This window comes from Colobus angolensis, unplaced genomic scaffold (assembly GCF_000951035.1).
Source record: "Colobus angolensis palliatus isolate OR3802 unplaced genomic scaffold, Cang.pa_1.0 Scaffold214, whole genome shotgun sequence".
Taxonomy (NCBI): domain Eukaryota; kingdom Metazoa; phylum Chordata; class Mammalia; order Primates; family Cercopithecidae; genus Colobus; species Colobus angolensis.
Window position 1 is genome coordinate 4,460,451 of NW_012115311.1, and position 22,591 is coordinate 4,483,041.

Below are 22,591 nucleotides of genomic sequence, written 5' to 3' on the forward strand. Positions count from 1 at the left end.
CAAATTGAAAAGCAGGAAGCAAAATTATCTCTGTTTTCAGAAAATATGATGCTACATGGAAAAAGTCCTGAAGACTACACACACACACACACACACATACACAAGCATGAAATGTTAGAACTAATAAACAATTCTGCAAGATACAAAAATGAGTTGTGTTTATACAAACTAACAATGAGCAATCCAAAAAAGTTTTTTTTAGAAAATCCCATTTAAAATAGCATCATAAATAATAAAATTCTTAGCAATAAACATAACCAAAAAGGTAAAAGGCATATACCCTGAAAACTACAAAACATTATTGAAAGAAATTTAAAACACACATAAATGGAAAGACATCTCTTGCTATAGTGTGGATGTCTGTACACCTAAGCTTCATGTTGAAGTTTGATCCCCAATATTGGAGGTGGGGACTAATGGGAAATGTTAGGGTCATGGTGGTGTATGCATTGTAAATGTCTTGGTGCCATTTTCACAGTAATGAGTGAGTTCTCATGCTATTACTTCCCAGGAGAGCTGTTTGTCAAAAAGAGCCTGACACCTCCCCATCTCACTGTTGCCTCCACTTTTACCATGAGATATCTGTACACGCTGGCTTTCCTTTGCCATCTGCCATGAGTGGAAGCAGCCTGAAGCCTTCACCAGAAGCCCAGTCTTCCAGTCAACGGAATCATGAGACAAATGAAACTTTCATTTATAAGCTACTCAGACTCAGATATTCCCTTATAGCAACACTAAACGAACTAAGACATCTGTGTTTATAGATTGGAAGACTTAATATTGTTAAAATGTTTATTCTACCCAAAGCATTCTACAAATTCAATATAATTTCTATCAAAATCTCAGTTTTTTTTTACAGAAATAGAAAAAATTCTAAAATTTACACAACGGACCCCCCAAAAGTAAAAACACTCTTCAGAAAGAAGAAACAAAGTTGGAAGCCTCACATTTCCTGACTTGAAAGCACATTACAAAGCTGCAGTAATCAAAACAATATGATACTGGCATAAGACAGACATATAGACCAATGGAACAGAATAGAGAGCCCAGATATAAACTCATATACATGGTCAAATGATCTTAAACAAGTATGCCAAGGCTAAAGGGGAAAGGGTACACTTTTCAACAAATAGTGTTGGGAAAACTGGATATCCACATGTAGATGAATAAAATTGGGTCCTACTTCATAGTATATAACTCAAAATGTATTAAAGAACTAATAATAAAATCTACAACTATAAAACTCTTAGAAGAAAATATAGGGGAAAGCTTCAAGACATTGGTTTTGGCAATAATTTTCTGACTATAACATAAAAAGCACAAGAAAGAAATGCAAAAATAGACAGGTAAAGTTGCGTCAAACTAAAAAGCTTGTGTACAGCAAAGGAAACCATCCTTAAAGTAAAAACACAACCTATGGAATGGGAGAAAATATTTGCAAACCATATATCTGATAAAAAGTTAATATACAGAATATACAAAGAACTACAACTCAACAACAACAACAAACAAAAACTTGATTAGAAGTGATCGAAGAACTTGGATAGACATTTCTCCAAGGATGATTATGCAAATCACCAATGAAGAATATTAGAAGATGCTTAATCTCACTAATCACCAGGGAAATGTACATGAAAATGACAATGAGATACTACCTAATACCCCTTAGGATGGCCGCTATACAAAAAGCAGAAAATCAAAAGTGGTGGTAAGGATTTAACAAAATTGGAACTCTTGTGTACTGTTAGTGGGAATATAAAATGGTGCAGCTGCTATGAAAAACATTATGGAGGTTTCTCAAAAAATTGAAAGTGTAATTAACATATGATAGAGTACTTTATCTTCTTAATATTTATCCAAACGAATTGAAAACAGAATCTCAAATAGATATTAGCCCACCTAAGTTCAGGGAAGCATTATTCACAATAGCCAAGAAGTAGAAGCAATGTAAATGTCTGTTAATGGATGAATGGATAAAGAAAATTTGCTCATATATACAGTAAAATGCTATTCAGTCATGCAAAGAAGAAAACCCTGTCATATTACTACAGCATGGATGAATTGCCAGTCTATTAGGATGAGTGAAATAAGGCACTTACAAATAGGTAAATGCTGCATGATTCTACTTATATAAGATATCTAAGTGGTCAAATTCTTAAAAACAGAAACTAGAATGGTAGTTACCAGAGACTGGGAGGCAGGGGAAAAAGAGAGTTATTACTCAGTGGAAATAAGTTACAGCCCTGAAAGATGAAAACGTTCTAGAGATCTGCTGCAAATCCATGAGTATATAGTTAACACTACTATACTGTATACTTAAAAAATAGTTAACATGGTGCATTTTAAGTTATGTGATTTTTTTTAACACAATACAAAGTAGCTGCAATTTGAAGGCTCCAGCTGGGCATGTTTTGCATAATTGGATCATCAAAGATGATAAAGATAATAGATAGTAAATAACACAGGGAGGCCATAAATCAATAGGAATCGTTGAAAGAGAGAGAAATTCTACTTTGCAGCATAATATCAGCTAACAAATGTAGAAAGAATGATAGGGTTTTTTTTTAAATGAACTTTTATAACCTCCAATGTAATAATTGACTCAGCAAGCATGCCAAACTGTTGAGTTAAAGGTTGCTAAAGGCAGAATGTTTATGTGGACCCAAGGTACTACCCCATAAATTACTTATAATTAGAAAGAAGAGAATGTACTTTTACGATGAAGAGATCTGGCATTCAACAACTTAACCAAGTAACAGTTAGACATCTGGTCATTATGTTATACAATAAAAATTATATAACATCACCTACAATTTTTGCCAAAAATGTGTAACCTTAATCTAATCATGTGGAAGCAATAAAGAATGAGACATTCTACATGACAACTAGCCTGAACTCCTCAAAAAGTCAATGATAGAAAAAATTCAGAGGGCAGGAGACTGTTCTGGGTGAAAAGATACTACAGAGATATAACTGTCAAATGCAAGATATAAATTTTGATTGAATCCTGGAATTCAAAAAATAACCAGCTATGAAATACATTTTTAGGATCATTGGAGAAATTTGAATATGATATGTGTAGAATTTTATATTACCAAATTGTTGTTAATTTTCTTACGTGTAGGAGAATTTATTCTTAGAAGTTAGATGCTAAAATATTTGGGAGTGAGATGTCATGATGTTTGCAGAATATCATTACTTTCCAACGGCTTAGCAAATAATGTGTGTGCATTGAGAAGGAGAAGCAAATGTTGCACAAGCATAAAAACTAGTGACTCTACATGAAGGGTATACAGGTGCTCATTTTTTTTTTTTTTTTCAAAATGAAAACTTGGGGAAAATAATGAAACACAGATTTCTAGTACAGTCGTTTTGGGGAAATAGAGGAGGGAAATGTATTGTACGTGAGCAAATTTCCCAAATATCCCCTTTATCCCTGCTCATTCACCCAATTTCCACTTCCTATTGCAGTTGCCACTTTATCCTACTCATTCTCCCTCCTCTATCTCTCCTCCTTCTTTCACTGTTTCCAACAAGCACTCACTGTGTGTGTGTGTCTGTGTGTGTATTTAGGGGTGTCTGTGTGTGCATGCAGACACACACAGACATGGAGAGACACCCCTAAATACACATTCATTGCAAAATTAATCCAGATTACCCACTGCCCTATACAAAATGAAAGCTAGATAATTTGTCAAACAGCTACATTATAACATAGCGCTGTATATTTATTTGAAAGGTGTTAGATTGGCAAGGTGAACAAAATACTAAATTCATCTTTAGCAATGAAGATTACAGCACGAATCCACTGGCAAGACAAGGTTCCTGACCAGGCACGGTGGCTCATGCCTGTAATCCCAACATTCTGGTAGGCTGCAGTGGGTGGATTGCCTAAGCCCACAAGTTCAAGACCAGCCTGGGCAACATGATAAAACTCATCTCTACAAAAAAATACAACTTAGCTGTGTGTGATGGCGCATGCCTGTAGTCCTAGCTACTTGGGAGGATGAGGTAGGGGAATCGCTGGAGCCCAGGAGGTTGAGGCTGCAGTGAGTTTTGATCACACCACTGCACTCCAGCCTGGGTAATGGTGAGACCCTGTCCCAAAAAAAAAAAAAAAAGTAAGGTTTCTGCTTTCTCATACACAGCCCTGAACTTATAGGCCACTTTAATGGAGAATCTGTGAGAAGTACCTGAAAGGCAGGTGCTGGGAGGTTGAGATGCTTAACTTTCAAACACTGCCAAGCCTCTGACCATCTGAACTAGAAAAGGATACAGTTTAAAATTTACCCCAGTAGCAAAGCAAAGAACTGAATAAAGAACATAAGAGACTCAAGGGAATGTCAAATGTGTAAAGTTAAACTCCAGGAAGTACAGACGTTGTACTAGTCACCTCCATGCCAAAAAATCAGAAATTGCTATATGCTCAGGCAAGTCTCTTTCCCCCTGTAGGCCTTCAATGCTGTCCAGATTGGAAAGGAGAAAAGCAAGCTTGTTGTGGGCAGAACACAATCATTAGGAAGCAATATGTGATCTAAAGATGCTTGATTAAGAAAAAACTAGACCTTGGACTCAAACCTCTAAAGAGTTTACTATAAGCTTAGCTTGACATGCCGTTTCCTCCAAAAAATAGTCAACATTGCTAGTGCAGAAAACATGAAGAGTTTTAGATATTAATTGTTTTTATTGACTTTAAGATACCCATATTTATAGGCATGGCACCCAGAGGGTCACGCAGAGAGTTAGTAACTATTTTCTGCCGGGTGCGGTGGCTCACGCCTGTAATCCCAGCACTTTGGGAGACCGAGGTGGGCAGATCACCTGAGGTCAGGAGTTCGAGACCAGCCTGACCCGTCTCTACTGAAAGTACAAAAAAAAATTAGCCGGGCATGGTGGCGCATGCCTGTAATTCCAGCTACTTGGGAGGCTGAGGCAGGAGAATCGCTTGAACCTGGGAGGCAGAGGTTACGGTGAGCCGAGATTGTGCCAATGCACTCCAGCGTACGCAACAAAAGCAAAACTCCGTCTCAAAAAAAAAAAGAAAAGAAAAGAAAAAGAAACTATTTTCTGTCCTTGTTAACTTTCTTTCACTATGTGTGAGGCAAGGTTAGATTTCTTTTAAAGCTACCTCACTCATCGAGGGAAAGAATGGGTGATGAATAAAAATTTTCCTTCAATAAGCCCAAATCTGCTGATTTCACGAGCCAAAGCCTTCATGTGAAGTATAAAGCATTCAAACTTATGGGTGTATCCTTACATCTCTGGAACAAACATTTCTAAAAAGTTATTAAAATGATGCAATGCAAAAGGTATGTCCAAAAGGAGTAAACCCTGGCTGATTTATAGACTATTATTTCCCCACATTTGGAGTGTTTCTGTCATCATGTTTGTCTGTTCATTCTGTTCTGAAGTTGCATCTGTGTGGCTGAAGCAACATATATAGAGCAGGTAATTTGGTTGTGACGCCACCAGCATATGGCAGTGGAATAAAGTAGCAATCATTTTAGGCAGATAGAATATAACAGGTATCTCCCATGCACACAAAAACGACCACACTAAAACCAGTGAAAATAAGACAGAAAAATAGAACTGTGAAAAATGAAATGATCACCAATTGCTCTAACTAGAACTCAATGACTGCTAACATACTGATTACTGGAAATTTCTCATTATCGAAAACAAAATGAAATGTTCCCAAGAAAAAAACCTGAGGCTTTTTCCCTGTTAATAATTAGAATTATGATAGACAAAATAACTAGCAAGTGGTTGATTCTATTCTGCAGAAAGAAAAACTTGATTCTCAAGGTTCCTTCCAATAATATGTTTATTTTAATGAAGAGTTTATAAAACAAAATTCTGTGGCAAACTGCAATAATTAGGGTAATGTGTCCACCCAAAATTATTCCAACTCTCCAACTTATTTACAGAAATAATTGAGACAAATTACTCTTTAAGTAAAAGTCACGTGTGCTTTTGAAGATCCAAAAGACGTAATTTTGCAGCATAAAACTCAGCATGCTACTTTGAAGTCATGTTTCTTAAGATGTCTCTAAAGCAGCAATTAGCAAAATGTGCTTGAGGAAATGCAAAAACATTACACGTTATCATAGAGGTGTTAAAATTGTCCAAATTTTTAAATAATGTACACTTAAAACATATTCATGACATCAAGTGCTTTGTGATCAGCATTTACTACATCAAATGACAATAAAAATGTGAAAGAATGGAGGGTATTGCACTAGAGCTGTATATACAAAGAATGAAACTCTCAAAAGATGTTACCATAAAATCGTATTTTTTCACATATGAGAGGGATTCTGGGTTCTCAGCTGCAGGACTCCTGAGAGACCATGTTTTACCGTGTGTTACAGAGTTCCAGGAGGTGCTTGGCCACAAAACCCTTCTCTGCAGATCCTCTCCAGAGACTGGTGTTCCGAAGGTTCACGCTTTGGAAACTTCTTTCCCGGAAAACAGTAGCCTTATAATGCTAGGTGAAATCTTGGATGAGGACAAGATGGTGTATTAGTTTGCTAGGCTGCCATAACAAGATACTACAAATTGAATGCCTTAAACAATAGAAATGTGTTGGCTTACAATTCCAGAACCCAGAAGTCTGAGGTCAAGGTGTCAAGGTGTGTGCAGGGCCGTGCTTTCTCTGTAGGTGCTAGGGATCTGTCCCAGGCCTCCCTCCTAGGTTCTGAGAGTCTTTTGGTTGATGGCTACACAACTCCAACCTTTCCATGGAGTTCTCTCTACATGCTTTTCTCTCTGTCCACATTTTCCCTTTTTTATAAAAACACCAGTCCTATTGGATTAGGAGCCCATCCTACTCAAATATTACCTCATTTTAACCAATTGCATCTGCAACAATCCTATTTCCAAATGAGGTCACATTCTGAGACACTGAAGGCTAGGACTTCAACACATGAATTTTGAGAGATCACAATTCAACCAGTAACAGATGGGATAACTCCAAGCTGTGTAGAAAAAGCAGTGAGTCTCTCTCAGCTTCGACATGACAGTGTTTGGGTGTGTGAATAAAGTTGGAAGGTGTGTCACAGGTAATGTTCCTAACAATAGCTGGAATACCTAGGTTTGCAAATAATTTAACTGTTTACATTAGAATAGACATAAGGCTATCCCTATGACAATGTTATTTTCACTTGTTTACACTTCTGATATTCTTATTAGAGAGGCAGTGAATGGGAACAGTCTTCACTTATGCAACAAGAATGGCACAAACCTAGCAACCTAGACTCCTGGGGACAGGTTTTGCACAAATTACCACTGGTCATGTATGCATAGTAGGAAAAAGATTAAGCACTGCTAGCAAAGATAAGGCCCAGCTCCTAAGTTTAGAATGCAAAGTTCCCCTAGGTCTAGCCCATTCCTACCTCTCTCCAAGCCTCCATCCCTGACACTCCTTGACTGAAATTTATATTCTACTAACATAAACTGTAGTGCTTTCCACCTACACATGCTGTTTCTCAACTTCATGCCTTTACACATATGATTTTCCTGCATAAAGTAACCTCCTGTTCCTTCTAAATGACTCCTGCTCATTCATCCATTAAATTCAGTTCAGGGTCATGTCTTCTACGAACACTGCCCAGATGACTTCAACCGGTTCGCCACTGGTGTTTTCATAACTTCTTATCTATGCATCTGTTATTGCGCTTACAATAGTCTTTGGAACATTCTGTTTACATCTGCTGTCCTAGAACCGGAGTTGCATGAGGGCAGAGACTATGTCTTATTTGTCTTTCTACCTCCAACTTGTAATAAAAAGCCTAACCAAGTAGGTATTAGGTGAACAACATAAAATTAAGCTGAAGGAGAAAAGGATTTCAGACTGATATTGCTAAGTAATAGACATTCATTAAAATCATGCTTTATTCAGCATCTTTATTTTAATGAAATACAGTTGATCCTCATTACATGCCGATCCATTTTTGGGAACGAACCTATTTATTGGAATTTATTTGTAACCCCAAAGTCATTCATTGCAGTGCTTTCAGTAATCCTTAGGCATGCACAGAGTGTTGAAAAATTTGCCTGTTTTCATGCACGTTCTCAGCCCAGGTCAGACAAGGCAATGCTCTGCCTTCTTGTTTCAGCTCTCATACTGGAAGCAAGTGTCCTTTTTATGGGCTATTTAGTGGCAGTTTTTCACATTTTTGTGGTTTTCACTGGCGACAGTATTGTTTAAAATGGCCCCCATGCATACTGCTGAAGTGCTGTCTGTTGTCCTTGAGTGCAATAAGGTATCTTTCAATAAAAACACAAGTAAAGCAAGTTTGCATATTGATTGTTTGATGAAAGTGTTGTGACCGGAAGCTCCCAGGAGCCTAACCCTATGGTTTTCCTAGGAGCTGTAGTTCAATGTTAGCTAATTCAGTGTTCACAGTGACTTTATATAACAACTACCATGATTAACGAGAATCAATTGTAATGCTATAAAGCCAGTTTCACTCTTCACATCTCTCTCACCATGAGTAGTTCTACTGTTAACTTATGCTTCAGTTTACCATTTTTACATCTTGTAATGGTAAACTGTTACACAAAAGAGATGTTAGTGGTGTTTTCTGTGAGCCAGCCTTAATATATCCCAATGAACTAGGAGCTGGATTTCCTGGTGCATATTTTGTTACATCTCCAAGTAAAACTAGTTTCTTTCTTTTTCTGACTAACCATAGAATTCTCCAGGCCATATAATTTATCATTTAAAAATACTCAATTCAGCTCTTTTTTATATATATAGACTTTTGCTATGTTTCCATAATTTCAAAATGATTGTAAGTCCCTAGAGAGCTACCATACATTTCATATCAATTTTATATCCTCAATATGGCCTCACTCAGGTCCCATTACATACATAGCATAAGCTCAATAGAAATTTGTTGAAGGGATTAAATTGTTAACTACTCTCCAGAGAAAAATATTAAGTAATTATAACTGGCAAAGACATCAGAATTCTACGCAGATGAATACAAGATTGATAATCTACTCCCCGGGACATCTTTGACTGTAAAACCGCAAAACATATATAAATGTTACTACTTTTTGTCCCTGGAACTTTCATCTCATCGTCCCTCTGCCTCTGCCTCAGCACCCACCCGCTCCATTCCTATACTTCCTGACGGCTCTTCCTTGATTTCCTTGCCGGATTCATCCCTCTGCCCTTCTCTTACCTGCACTGACATCCCCCAAGGTTATATGCTTGGCCTGATTCATTTCTCCTTCTAAGCTATTTCCCAAATATCCACACACTGCAGTTGTTCACTCCAAAGCAGGTAATGATCAAGTAGACATCTCCAGCTTTAACCAGTTTTTTTCAAGCCCAGAGATGAACATCCAATTTTTACTTATTCACACTTAAACTCATTAATATCCCTAAAAATATCACTTCTTTCCAATCTTTATTTTGGAGAAAAGCATTACTAACTAACTCAATTTTGTTTCTTTCCTCTTTTACCTCCTACATCCAAAACATTCCTAAATATTGATCATTCCCTTTTTTTTTTCCTTGACAGTGTCTTGTTCTGTCGCCAGGCTGGAGTACAGTGGCACAATCTCAGCTCACTGCAATGTCTGCCTACCGGGTTCAAGCAATTCTCCTGTCTCAGCCTCCAGAGGAACTAGAAATACAGGGACATGCCACCACACCCAGATATTTTTTGTATTTTTAGTAGAGACGGGGTTTCACCATGTTGGCCAGGATTGTCTCGATCTCTTAACCTCATGATCCACCTGCCTCAGGCTCCCAAAGTGCTGAGATTACAGGCATGAGCCACTGTGCCAGGCCAGTAATTTCTTCTTTATCTGCCTTCTATCTTTTCCTTCTTTCCATTGTTGCTAATGCTGATGTATTTCAAATTCTTAGTATCTTTGCCCGGACTATTACAATATCTCCTTTATCCTCTTGACTACCTACCTCATTCTCTTACCATCTCAAACTATTTTTCAAACTGCAACTGTCCTGAATTTCTCTCATTTGTCCCTTCAAATCTACTCTTCACTCCCCTCCACTTTGATCTGTTCTCCTGGAAGCTGAAGTGTGTGGAATATATCAAGAGCTCTTCTCCTCTAGCTCCCAGTTGGGTTTGACCACTGGGAAATGCTGGTAGGAGTTCAAAGGGTGGGCAGACAGGAAATCCAGGTTATTTCATTCTCCTGGCATGTTTGATCCTATTAGGTGGCCTTCTTTACATAGCTTTCTCTCCAGATTTTCTCATTTAGGGGTGTGAATGGTGAAGTCCCGCCCCCAGCCCCAGTTTCAAGTCTTAGAGGCTTTATTTCTTTTGATATTCATTCAATCTGCCCACATCTTTTGCAGAATCCATTTATTAAACTTTTTTCAAGTTACCTGATTTCAATGTGCCATCTGTTTTTCAACTGATGTACTAACCATTTATTTAGCAAAAGAGGTTAAATTATGCCACTCCCTTATCCCAAAATCTTGAAGTTTTTTTTCATTATCTGAGTTCCAAACTTTCTAGCCAGTATTCAAAGTCTTCCATAGTGTCTCCCCATCCTTCCTCTCTCATAACCACACCAGTCCATTTGACTCACCCATGATCACTGAGTCTACCCAAATTCCCTAAAAAGCTATATATTGTTATACACTAGGCCCAGGAGTTCTTTCTATTCTTTCTTTTTCTGGTGAAAGTCTATTTACATTTGAATGCTCTGTTAAAAATACTGTCTTGCCACATGCATGCATATATTTGTCACAGCACTATTCACAATAGCAAAGACATGGAATCAACTTAAATGCCTATCAGTGGTAGACTAGACAAAGGAAATGTAGTACATATATACCATGGAATACTATGTAGCCATAAAAAAGACAAGATCATGTCCTTTGCAGGAGCATGGATGGAGCTGGAGGCCATTATCCTTAGCAAACTAATGTAGGAACAGAAAACCAAATACTGCATGTTCTCACTTATAAGCGGGAGCCAAATGATAAGAACACACGGACACAAAGAGGGGAACAACAGATACTGGGGCCTACCAGGGGTTGGAGGGTGGAAGATGGAAGAGGATTGGGAAAAATAACTAATGAGTACTAGGCTTAATACCTGGGTGACAAAATAATCTGTACAGTAAAGCCCTGTGACACAAGTTTAAGTATGTAATAAACCTGCATATATACCCCTGAACTTAAAAGTTAAAAACATACTGTCTTTCAATGAAGCCTTCTTTGTTGAAATCATCCCCTATTTTTTTGTTCTTCTACATCTATTGAATCATTAATTAAATTCCAACTGAAGACATTATATTAGTAGTATTTTTCATGTGTTCATATTTTTCTATGTTCACTTTAAAATATTCCTTTTTGACATGTATATTAAATGCACCAAAAATTTAGCTTTCAGTGTATGCTAGTTACCAGCAGAAAATGTGGCCTGAGTTGGGTGCTACACACAATAGTAGCTCTACCATTCATGAAAAAACTGCACTATTCCCAATCATATAGCAACGCCTATGCTATTACACATTATCGAAAAGTGATGATATTGAGAGAAAAATACAGATGTCAGAGCTAAAATAGTGGCTGTATATGTAGTGTTTGGTGAAAGGGAAAAAAATCAGAAATAAATATAATTCTCAGAACGACATCTTAATTTCAGTGGAGAGAAAGCAAAGGACATTGGCAAGGCTGATGGATGGAGCCAAGGTAGAATAGTCTTCTATGCGTTGATTCATAACCATGTGAACTGGGAAAGGAAGTTGAGAAATTCCCCCAAGAGAACCACGGGATTTCTCCCTGGGGTATTCTGTGCTGAGAATGTGGAATAAATGTTACACCAATTTCTTCTCATACTAACATCAAAATTTCTCTGACTCTGGGTCTACAGTCAACTTTGAGGCACCAAATATAAACAGCTACAAAATATACTAGGACTTGAGGATCTAGTTTCTATCTGAGGCTAGGATTAAACACCCAGGTCAAATTGAGCAAGTGAAACAAATTTCAATATACTTCTATTTATTTATTTATGATCTATACTCAGTAATGCTTACATTGACATCTGAGAGGATATATTCAACTCTCAATGATTAAAGCGAAGATTCAAGAGGTGGTTGCAAGTTTGAAGTTATAGATACTGAACTTGAAGAAAAGAAAAACGGAAGGGAAGACAGCAGTCTAAGCCCACCATTCAGGTATCTGGGCTATAAGGTGAAATACAATCAGACACTTTAGAACAATAAAAATATTAACAAAACGTAAGAAAGTAGCATTTCCAGCCACACACACTTGGTGCTTAATTGGGTATATGGGTTTTTTAGCCACTACAGATAGAGAAAATGCTCAGCACAAAATGAAAGAGGGTGGGACAAAAAGTATTAGCAATGTACTGTCGAACATCAAAGCTCATCTAGAATTTCCCTTGAATCAGGCCTTTTCTTAAAATAAGGCACATGCATCCAAGGCTCTGTGGGATGACAGCATAAAGTCCAGACCAATTCATGGTGGAAGAAAACACACATGCGAAGAAGGTTGTCCCGCATTTTACCAAGCCATGTCGCTGCCATCTCTAATTTTGTGGAACTCTTTCTTGCCTTTCTGTGCATTTCTCTCCCCACAATTTCCACAGTTTCCAGAACCCACAGCTTTTCCTCACTCCCCACTCAAGCCACTGCTGGCAGAACACATGATTAGACTAAAACCAAACTCAGATGCTGAAGTTAGAGGCGGCCCATCACGGAAGGAACACGGTCTACTTCCATCTTTTGGTAAACCTTTTAAACTAGAGGGGAAGACTTCTTTAGGAAAGAATAACTAGAACATAAGATGGCCAGGAATCCACGACATTTATTTCCATGTAATGGGAATTGAGTCAAGTGTTATTTGGTACTCATAATTATTTCTATGAGTCGGATATAAAATCACATTACTCAGAAACCTGGATTCTATCTTCTCCTTGTAAATACATAATTAAAGCTTTAACTTGGAAGAGAAGCCTTTGCTTGCAGAAAGAAATAAAAGTGTATTTTAGTTTGAAATTGTAATCAAATCAGTTTTATGACCATCAGCTGCATTCACTATCAAATATTTATCTTGACAGCTATTTTTATGCTACATTTTAAACTCATACGTGATTGATCTAAACAGTCATCTTGGTTCCTCCAGAATAAGTCTCAGGACACAGGTGACAGAGGAAGAAACATTGCAAGGGGTTGGTGTTTTCATTGGATTAGAAGTCACTTCCATGTGTAAGTTAAAAGAATATCGACACAAACTATTTTGTTACTTATTTTTCCACTAATCCACAATAGTGGCTTTGTTTTATCAGAAGGGAATTCTTTATCCAAATTTGTGGCCAATTATCGTTTCTTTTAAAATACCATTATTTCGAATGCTGGTTATAAACAAACTAAAAAATATCCTTTTTCTCCTCCAAGGTTAAATATTAAAATAGCATCTCTAGAAGAAAATAAAGTTTCTGTGAGCAGTAGCTTTGTGTTAATTGTCAAAACAAAATTGAATGGTTGACACATAGTATTAAAAGTGGATATAAATACTCTAGTTTCACTATATTATTATATTTGAAAATCAGAGTGGGCAGTTTGAATTTCTTCTGGTAGCTTTAGTTCCTTTGCACGTATATGAGACACTTACACAAAGTACTTCCTATTTTAGTCTAGATCAAATATTATATTTTTCATGTTGCTTGAACATACAGGAGGAAAGCTTTCCACTGCTTCCATCACCATCCCCTGAGAAATGGGCCACATTCTACAACCACTGCACTAAAAATACTAATTGTAGGGTTGGATTAATGGAACTACGAGACAAAGCACAATTTAGGTAAATGGAATCAAGTTTACTAACCCAAAAGGCAAAACCACAAAGTACTGTCAGGATACAGGGCAGAGAAACAAGTAACACTTTCCAAGAGAGAAGTAAAAGCTTCCAAACCCCAAAATCCACACAGAGATTAAACAGATGAGAATAAAGCATCAGAAAGAATAAGACCTTTACTTTGTCTGAAAGTTCAGTTTCCAGGCCTGGACTTAAGGCCCAGATTCATAAACAGATGTAACTTTTTTGCAGATGCTGAAATAATTCACCACATAGGCAACAGTAAATGGGAAACCACTTCTTCTGGTCTTAGAAACCTCGTAATATCTGAATTTTGCAATAAAGGTGTACCTGCACAGGGTGGCCCAGCATGCTTAGGCATGAACACAGTTCTCACTGATGAGTCTCACCTCTCCAGACTAACCCAGATTGGCCACAGTATATTGGTCAGTGCCACGCAACAAGGAGAAAAGTCAGTTACTCAGTTACTCTCTGAGAGTCATGCTAGTTGAAGACAAAAATGAGCAAGAAAGGAACAATGCCACGTTTCACATTGAGAAGAAAAGAAAGTAGAAGAGGAAAACTGTTTCTTTGGATCTTACACACTAGACACACGTCCCTCTTTCATTTATCTTAATAAATTTTGAGCACTTGTTTCATGCCTTGTACTGTTCTAGGGGCTGAGCAAAGAATTGTGTGCAAAAAGAAACACTGCTCAAATCAAGTTGACATCCTACTGGGGTTATCTTCTGTGTTACCTCAAGGTTATTGGATGTAGGGGGGAAAAACTATTTACTAGACAGATATTCAGGAAAGCTGTCAAAGCTATGAGGAGTGAACATATGGGAGATGAGAGAATGTTCAGGTACAAAATTTTAGTGTTTCCCATGGGCCCATTTGTTAACTTGTACTGAAAGTTTTAGAAACTTCAAAATAGAAATAACTCATAATACACAGAAAGTCATGGGGGGCAGGGAGACGTTAGCAGGAAATTACTTAAAGCCAGAGAGTATCAAATTTCTTTCTGTAGGAGGATAACCGTTCTTAAAATTATTGTTAGTTAATTATGATCTTCTTGCAGACTCCTCAGTGTCTCTCTTGAATGTAGTCAGAGGTGATGAATAATGTGTGTGACTGAAGTCATGGTGCTAGAAGCAACAAGGAGTAAATTGTGGAAAGCTTCTTCTCTCTAAAGCATTCAAACTTACTGTTTAAGAATATGGAGCAGGTTAAATTTGGCCCAAGGGCTACCAAATTACAGCCTCTGCCACAGTACTATGAAAATCTATGCTTTTTAAATGATAAAAATAGTAATAATCATTATTGTCATTTTTTATCAGAGAGTATTATTAGTGCACCTCTCTTATTTTTTGCCACCCAGAATCCAGTTACCCTTAACTTTCATGATTATAACCTATTTTTTCCTGAGTGGATGGCAACCAATGCATCCCCTGATTTCTAACCACATACTTTGAGTAAGCCTCCCTCCCAGGAAGAGATGGAGCATTTGGGCCTAAGCCAAGAAAAGCATTATCATTACCTCAGAAGGGGTGATTGGTTTTGTAAGGACATGACCCAATTAGACCTAATGAGATGCAGTAAACTCTTATAAACCGGTTATTTGTGGAAAATAGATTTTGCTTTTTATGTTTGATGTGAAAATGGGGCATTGTAAGGTCTAAAGCTGTCCCCATCCTCCTAGGACAGTGAAGGTAGAGCCTGTATGAATAAACGTCACCGGAGTTCACAGATTTTAATATCTCTGTGGCACAATTTCCTACTCTGAAGTCAAGGGGGATGGTATAGATTAGTGACTCTTAAAGTTTTCTACCCACAGAGAAAAATAAATACTTACTCTCAAGGGGTGATGCAGTATAACTCCAAACAGCCTGTCATCAGTGGAAATTTGATTCAATTTTATGTTCTGTTTTAAATATAGGCACTTCAAAATTTTCCTAATGTTTATCTCAATATAAACATAATTCTCCATGAAGAACTGATGTTCCAGGAAGATGGGCGATGGCTGTGTTTCTTCTGGAGCTTCCTCTAGCCCCTGGCCCATCACTCTTGTCTTGAGGGCATCGAAAAACACGGGGGGCACATCTGCTAAAGAAATGCCCACCATTAAAAGTCTGTTAAATTGCTTTTTTGAACACTTGACCTTAAAGATGCCCTACAAACTATTTACATGTAAAAGAGTGATATCATTGAGCTTTCCTATAATTCAAATTAATAAAACATTAACAAATAATTATTTCTTCAGAATTCAAATGAGTCCTCTTTTTCTCTTTTTCTACTTCTCCCTATCACTACTATTCTGCTCCCTTGCCGTTTTCTTTTTTTTGTTTTTTGTTTTTTGTCCCGTTTTGGATAAAAATTATAAATTAAAATTATAATATGAATTTGAAGATTGCTACTCAGCTAGCATAAACAAGCAACCCTGTCTCTCCTTATCCAACATACTACTATATGTATTGTTTTCTTAAATGCAAATGCCTTAGACTTTTGCAAGTTAACAGACTGTTTCACCCTCCTCATTCCCACCAAAGGAAGCTAAACAAACAAGGGAGGGTGGATGAGAACAAAACAAGTTTTTACTTCCAGGAGGGCTTTATTTGAAAGCGTCCAGCTCTGAGGATGCAGTATGAGTCCAAAAACCCTCCAAACACCTGAGGACATTCTGACAACGTGGGGAGTAATTGTGGAAACAACATGTTACAGAGACATTGAAAACTAATCCTGGATTTTCCAGTGTAATGTACATTTGCTGGAACATTCAACTCTTCCCAGGCAGAAGTCAGAATGTTTATAGCTTTCAGCCTCACTGTTTGTAAATGGAAAGCTGAGCTCAGAATTCATAATAACTGATTAAGCTGCTGTTTTTTACCCAACCTTAGCAGGGGAAAAAGTAGTGGGTTCTCATACTGAACCATAAACACATGTTATGTTATGTGTAATAAATTCCCTAACATTGTACTTTTTTTGAAGGGGAGAATGAGGGATATAATAGAACATTTTTAACTAAAAGCTAAAAGAGACTGTCTAGTTGGCATATCAAGTTAGAAATGAAAAGAAATCCATTTAAGTACTGTAGCATATGCATTTCATGGGCTAGCATCATAGAATACTGAAGTTGGAAGAGCTGCGGAAGTACCTAATCCAAAATTCTTTCTTCACAAAGGACAAAACTGAAAACCAATGAAGCGAAATGATTTAAAGTCACATAGATAGTTAGTGTCAACATTGATAATAGGCTCAATTCTCCTGATTTCTAATGCAGCAGACACTGATGGTAACTACTGATCAGTGCCACATATCATACAGGTCATGTCACAGCATTCTGAAACATGTAAGTTCTTTTTCTCACTGTCTTGATGACTTTAGACCTAGGTATGTAGCCTTTATCATCATGTGGGACTTTGTTTATGGGAATGGCCTTGCCCCACCTCCTCATGGCCCAAGAATGAATGCCTTTGGCTAAGTAAGAAAGCTCAGATCTGTGAGTAGGTCTGATTTTGATGAGTCAAGAAGAAAACTATTGATTATGAGCTAGGAATAAAAACGGTGGGTCAAAATATAATAACCACATTTTCTAGTTTCTTATATTTGATGCTTTGACATCTTGGAGACTCGCAGACTCTGAAGAGACTGACCCTAGTTAATTCTTAGAGATAGGATAAGACTGGCTTATGAGTGCACCTTTCATATGCCAAATAACCAATCCAGAGCCCACATCTCAACCACCTTCTTTATTAGCCCTTTACACTGAGGACCACTGTCCACCTGTCCTAATCACTCAAGACCCAGATACCAGACAACTCGGGACAGCCCGTAGATCCCACAGCGCACTGAAATTACTCGAACTCATCAATACCAAACCTGTGTGCCCTTCCTTGCCAGTCACTTCCTATGGAAACCATAATAAAGACTTTTGTCCACATTTTCCCTTCACTCCCTCTGCCTTCTGATGCCAGTGCTTCCCCGGGGTGGCCGGGTGTGGCGTGGTGTACCCCTTCCTCCTGGAACTGTGAATAACAAACTATCTTTTCAATGGCAACCATCTCCCAACCTGGTCACCTGGATAATAATAACAAAACCTACATTTTGAAACACGGAGGTCAAAAGCCAAGAAAATTAAAGGTGCCACAATCAGAGATAGGTTTGAAGCAAGCAAGAAGAAACAAGAGATAAGTCACAAGTAGGGATAATGTGGCAAATGTCTGGCTCAGAAGGAACTCACGCAAACCCAGAATACTGATGGGCGTATGCCTTTGGTGCCCTCTTGCTGATATGGGAGGGTTGCCTTAAAGTGTTAAAGTGACACATCAACAAGTTCCTCCTGAACACATGCTTAATAAGTGGCATGTGAGCACTTGAACATTCCTAGACACAGACTCACTATGCAGCGATCCCATGACCGGCGCCCTAGTTCCAGTCCATAGCAGAAAGCTGAAACAGCCTCTTAGTCATCTCTGCTTTTTTCCCACCCTTATTTAATTCATCTATTCTATCCCTTCTAAGTTACAGCTTGAATGTTCATAAGAATCTTCCATAGTTCCTCATATCTTCCTCATTTAAATTGAAGCCTCGCCATTATATTCAGAACTTTCCAAACGGTGTCTCCAGCCTGTCCCCTAGTCCTGACTTCCACACTTCTGCTACATTCCCTACAATCTGGCAAAATTAAAGTATTCACTGTCCATAGCACATTTTTCCCAGGCAGTGAACCACTTCATTACAAGAAGAACCATAAAATGTATTTTACAATACTGATTTTGGACATAAACATATCTGGATTTGAATTCTTGGCCACAAACTGTGGTGTGATCTTGGCACTCTCAGTCCTTTTTTTGCTCATGATAAATAGATTTCATAACATATATGTTACAGGATGATTAAAGAGGTTAAATGAGATAATACATGTAAAGATGTCAGCACAATTTTGGTGTGAATTAACACTAGTTAACAGAGGCTATTTTATCGTTGCTCACCTCAAGCGTTTTAGAGTTTTCAAAGTATGTCAGATACATAATGACATTTGCTACTCATGAAGTTCTAACATGTATTATAACTGTTGCCATTTTTCAGATGAAAAACCTCAGACTCGGCCAGGCGCGGTGGCTCAAGCCTGTAATCCCAGCACTTTGGGAGGCCGAGAGGGGCGGATCACGAGGTCAGGAGATCGAGACCATCCTGGCAAACACGGTGAAACCCCGTCTCTACTAAAAATACAAAAAACTAGCTGGGCGAGGTGGCGGCGCCTGTAGTCCCAGCTATTTGGGAGGCTGAGGCAGGAGAATGGCGTGAACCTGGGAGGCGGAGCTTGCAGTGAGCCGAGATCGCGCCACTGCACTCCAGCCTGGGCAACAGAGCAAGACTCCGTCTCAAAAAAAAAAAAAAAGAAAAGAAAAACCTCAGACTCAAGAGAAGTGACTTGCTCCATGTCATATAATCAGGTAAGAACTACAAAAGTTCCCCCCCCTTTTTTTTTTCTCTGAGAGGGAGTTTTGCTCTTATTGCCCACGCTGGAGTGCAATGGCGTGATCTCGGCTTATGGCAACCTTCGCCTCCCAGGTTGGTTCAAGCAATTCTCCTGCTTCAGCCTCCCAAGTAGCTGGGATTACAGGTATGCGCCACCACACCCGGCTAAATTTGTATTTTTAGTATAGATGGGGGTATCATCATGTTGGCTAGGCTGGTCACAAACTCTTGACCTCAGGTGATCTACCAGCCTCAGTCTCCCAAAGTGCTGGGATTACAGGTGTGAGCCACTGCGCCTGGCCTAAAACAGTTCTTCACTGCTTCTTACTTTCATTCTTTTCTTCTCTACATTGCAGATGACATGATGCCATATAAAGTCATTTAATGAAACGAATGGAAGTAGTCATGTTTTATTCTCACAGTACCTAAGAATTAAGAAGAAATTTTTTAAAAAAACTTAGTTTACTGATTATTTGTATGTGCCTAACACTGTGTTGAGTTTTATATAAGTTTTTATGATTTAAATATAACAACACATCTGCAAGTTATATATTATTACAACATTTTCAGGTGATAAAATGAAAACTTACAGAGATTAACTTGTTCATATCGCACAGGTAGCAACTGACAACACTGTACTCATCTAAGACAAAAGCCGACGTACTTAAACACTAGATTAAGTTGCAATTCAAATTAGGCATGTAATTAATTTCTATTGAATCAAATTTTAAATAACATATGGAAAATAAAACTGCCTTGCTCTGTGGTAGAGGGAAAAATAACGAGATTTTCTGGAAAACTGATTTGTGTGTGTTTGTGTCTGTGTGTGTGTGAGTAAAACAGATAAATAGATGATAGATGATAGATAGATAGATGAGAGATGGATAGATATAGATAGATAGATAGACAGATAGATAGACAGACAGACATTATGCCCAAGCATATAAACATGTTTTAATAAGCACTCTTTCTTTTAACAATAATAGAAATCCAATTTAAGCCAAGCACATGGATATTTGGAGGCTGGGAGGGAAGACAACCTTCCAGCCTCATTTGCCGCTAGCTGTAACCCTGTGGAAAGTTCTGATCAATGGAGTGTTAGGAGACAAAATGTAAATGACTTATAAGATACACCTTAAAAGTGAGTGCTAGTCACTTTTTCTCCCTTTCTTCTACCCTGCTTAGATCATGAATGTGATGAATGGAGGTAAAATGTAGATTAGGTGAATAAAAATTGCTCCTTAAGAGTGGCATTGTGGACATCTCAAAGTAGCCTGAGTCCCAGACAACTGTATGCCCCGAACGTTCTAGATCCTAACTTTACATGAGAAAAAAATAAGTGTCTATCTGTTTAAACCACTGTTATTTTGGTTCTCTATTACACACAGCTAGACAAATTATAACAATTCTTATATCTTAATTATTTACTTACGCATAAACCAAAGCTGAGAACAGAAAGAAGGAAACAATTGAAATATATTTTGAGGGACTTATGGGTTAAGTGTCTAGCCATAGACTTATGAAATTTCAGAGCTAAGAGGGACATTAACAGTAATCTAATCTATTCACAGAGGCAACCCTCAAATCTACTGTCCAAAATTATGAAATCCAGTCGTGGGGATATGCTAAATTAGATGTATCTAAAATAAAGTGTTAATTTTCATAATTGTCAGAGCCACATCTATGTAGTTAAGTATTCATCACTTGGATTGAAAATATACAGGGCCCTGATACTTGCCTAGAACGTACTGGGTCTATACGAAGTGATACAGGAAGGACAAACAACTGAAGTCATTGCAGGAGTTCAATGGGAGATATTAATCAAAAGGAGATTGCCAAATGGGCACATAAATTGACCACTATGGACCAAGCACAGTGGTTCACATCTGTAATTCCAGCACTTTGGGTGGCTGAGGCAGGAGGATCAGTTGAGTCCAGAAGGTCCAGGTGAGTCCAGGAGGTCAAGACCAGTCTGGGCAACATAGCAAGACCCTTTCTCTACAAAAAAAAAAAAAAATTACCACTATGCTATACCTAAGATCCTTCATTATCTTCATTTAGTTAATCTAACCTGGAATACTTTGTCTCAAATCCTGGAGACTTGAGGAAGCATTTTCTCCCACACATCCTAATTACACATCTTCAATGACTTCTATCATGGGAAGTAGGATCACATCACATGAGACTCATCATGGTTTTTAAAATATGCGTTTTAGAAGAATTGCATTTGCATAGTTACGCAACATTGGGAGTGAAGTCATTGTTGCTGTACAAAGTGAATTGCGGTTTATTATCATGTTTATGCTAACTGTTCAGAAGGAAAGCAAACAAATTAAAGGTGCTGACACATTGATAATATCTTCCTTAGCAGAAAGTTCAACACCATACTCCTAACCATTGTTACTCAGCATCTGCCCAGAGGCCTGACAAAGTGTAATACCCAGACACTAGGCAGAGATCCCAAGAATGGTAAGACATGTTACTTTCATCTGTTCCTTAAGGGGTGGGGTTGGGTAAGAGGCAAACAAGTTGCCCCATGAACAACCCGGATTTTTCTGTTTGACTCCTGAATTAAGCCCACCTCTCACCTGTACCCAACCCTACACTACCAAAGGAAGGCATCTCCTTCCATCTTCCTGAAAATACCCTAAGAATCCGATCAAAAATGGACAATTTAAAAGATGCTCTAAAGTCTGTTAAGAATTGAGTTTTCTATCTAACATAATTGCTTTCTCAAGCACTTTCTTCTTTTAAGCCATAATTAGAATGTTCTATTGAAATAGAAATACACTGTTGCAAAATGTACTTTTGCAAACAAAAGCAGGACTGCCTGGGAAGTTTTGCAAGATTGTATTCACCATTAGTTATGTACTCACAAACAATGTTGTTATGACCTATCAAATGTATTTTACTCCTGAAGTACTTAAAATAATTTATGGAAGATACACTAAAACTTACAAGAAACACAAATACATTATTGCATATCACTATATTAAGTGTGTTTACCATTAATGGTAAATATACTCACCATTGTACTTACCATTGTTTTTGTATTTTACTAATACGATTAATTTTCGTGTTTTACCAATACAATTTTACCAGTTAATGGTAAGTGTACTTACCATAGATTTTGTATTTTAAGGAAAGTAACACTAACTCTTCAGCAAAATAAAATTTGCTAACTTAATAAATATTCTAAGCCTAATTATTTGGTTGAAGTTAAGTATATTTTATAACTTTTTCTCCTGGAAATACTTGCTCATTATAAAAAATATATAAAATACAAGTAAATATAAA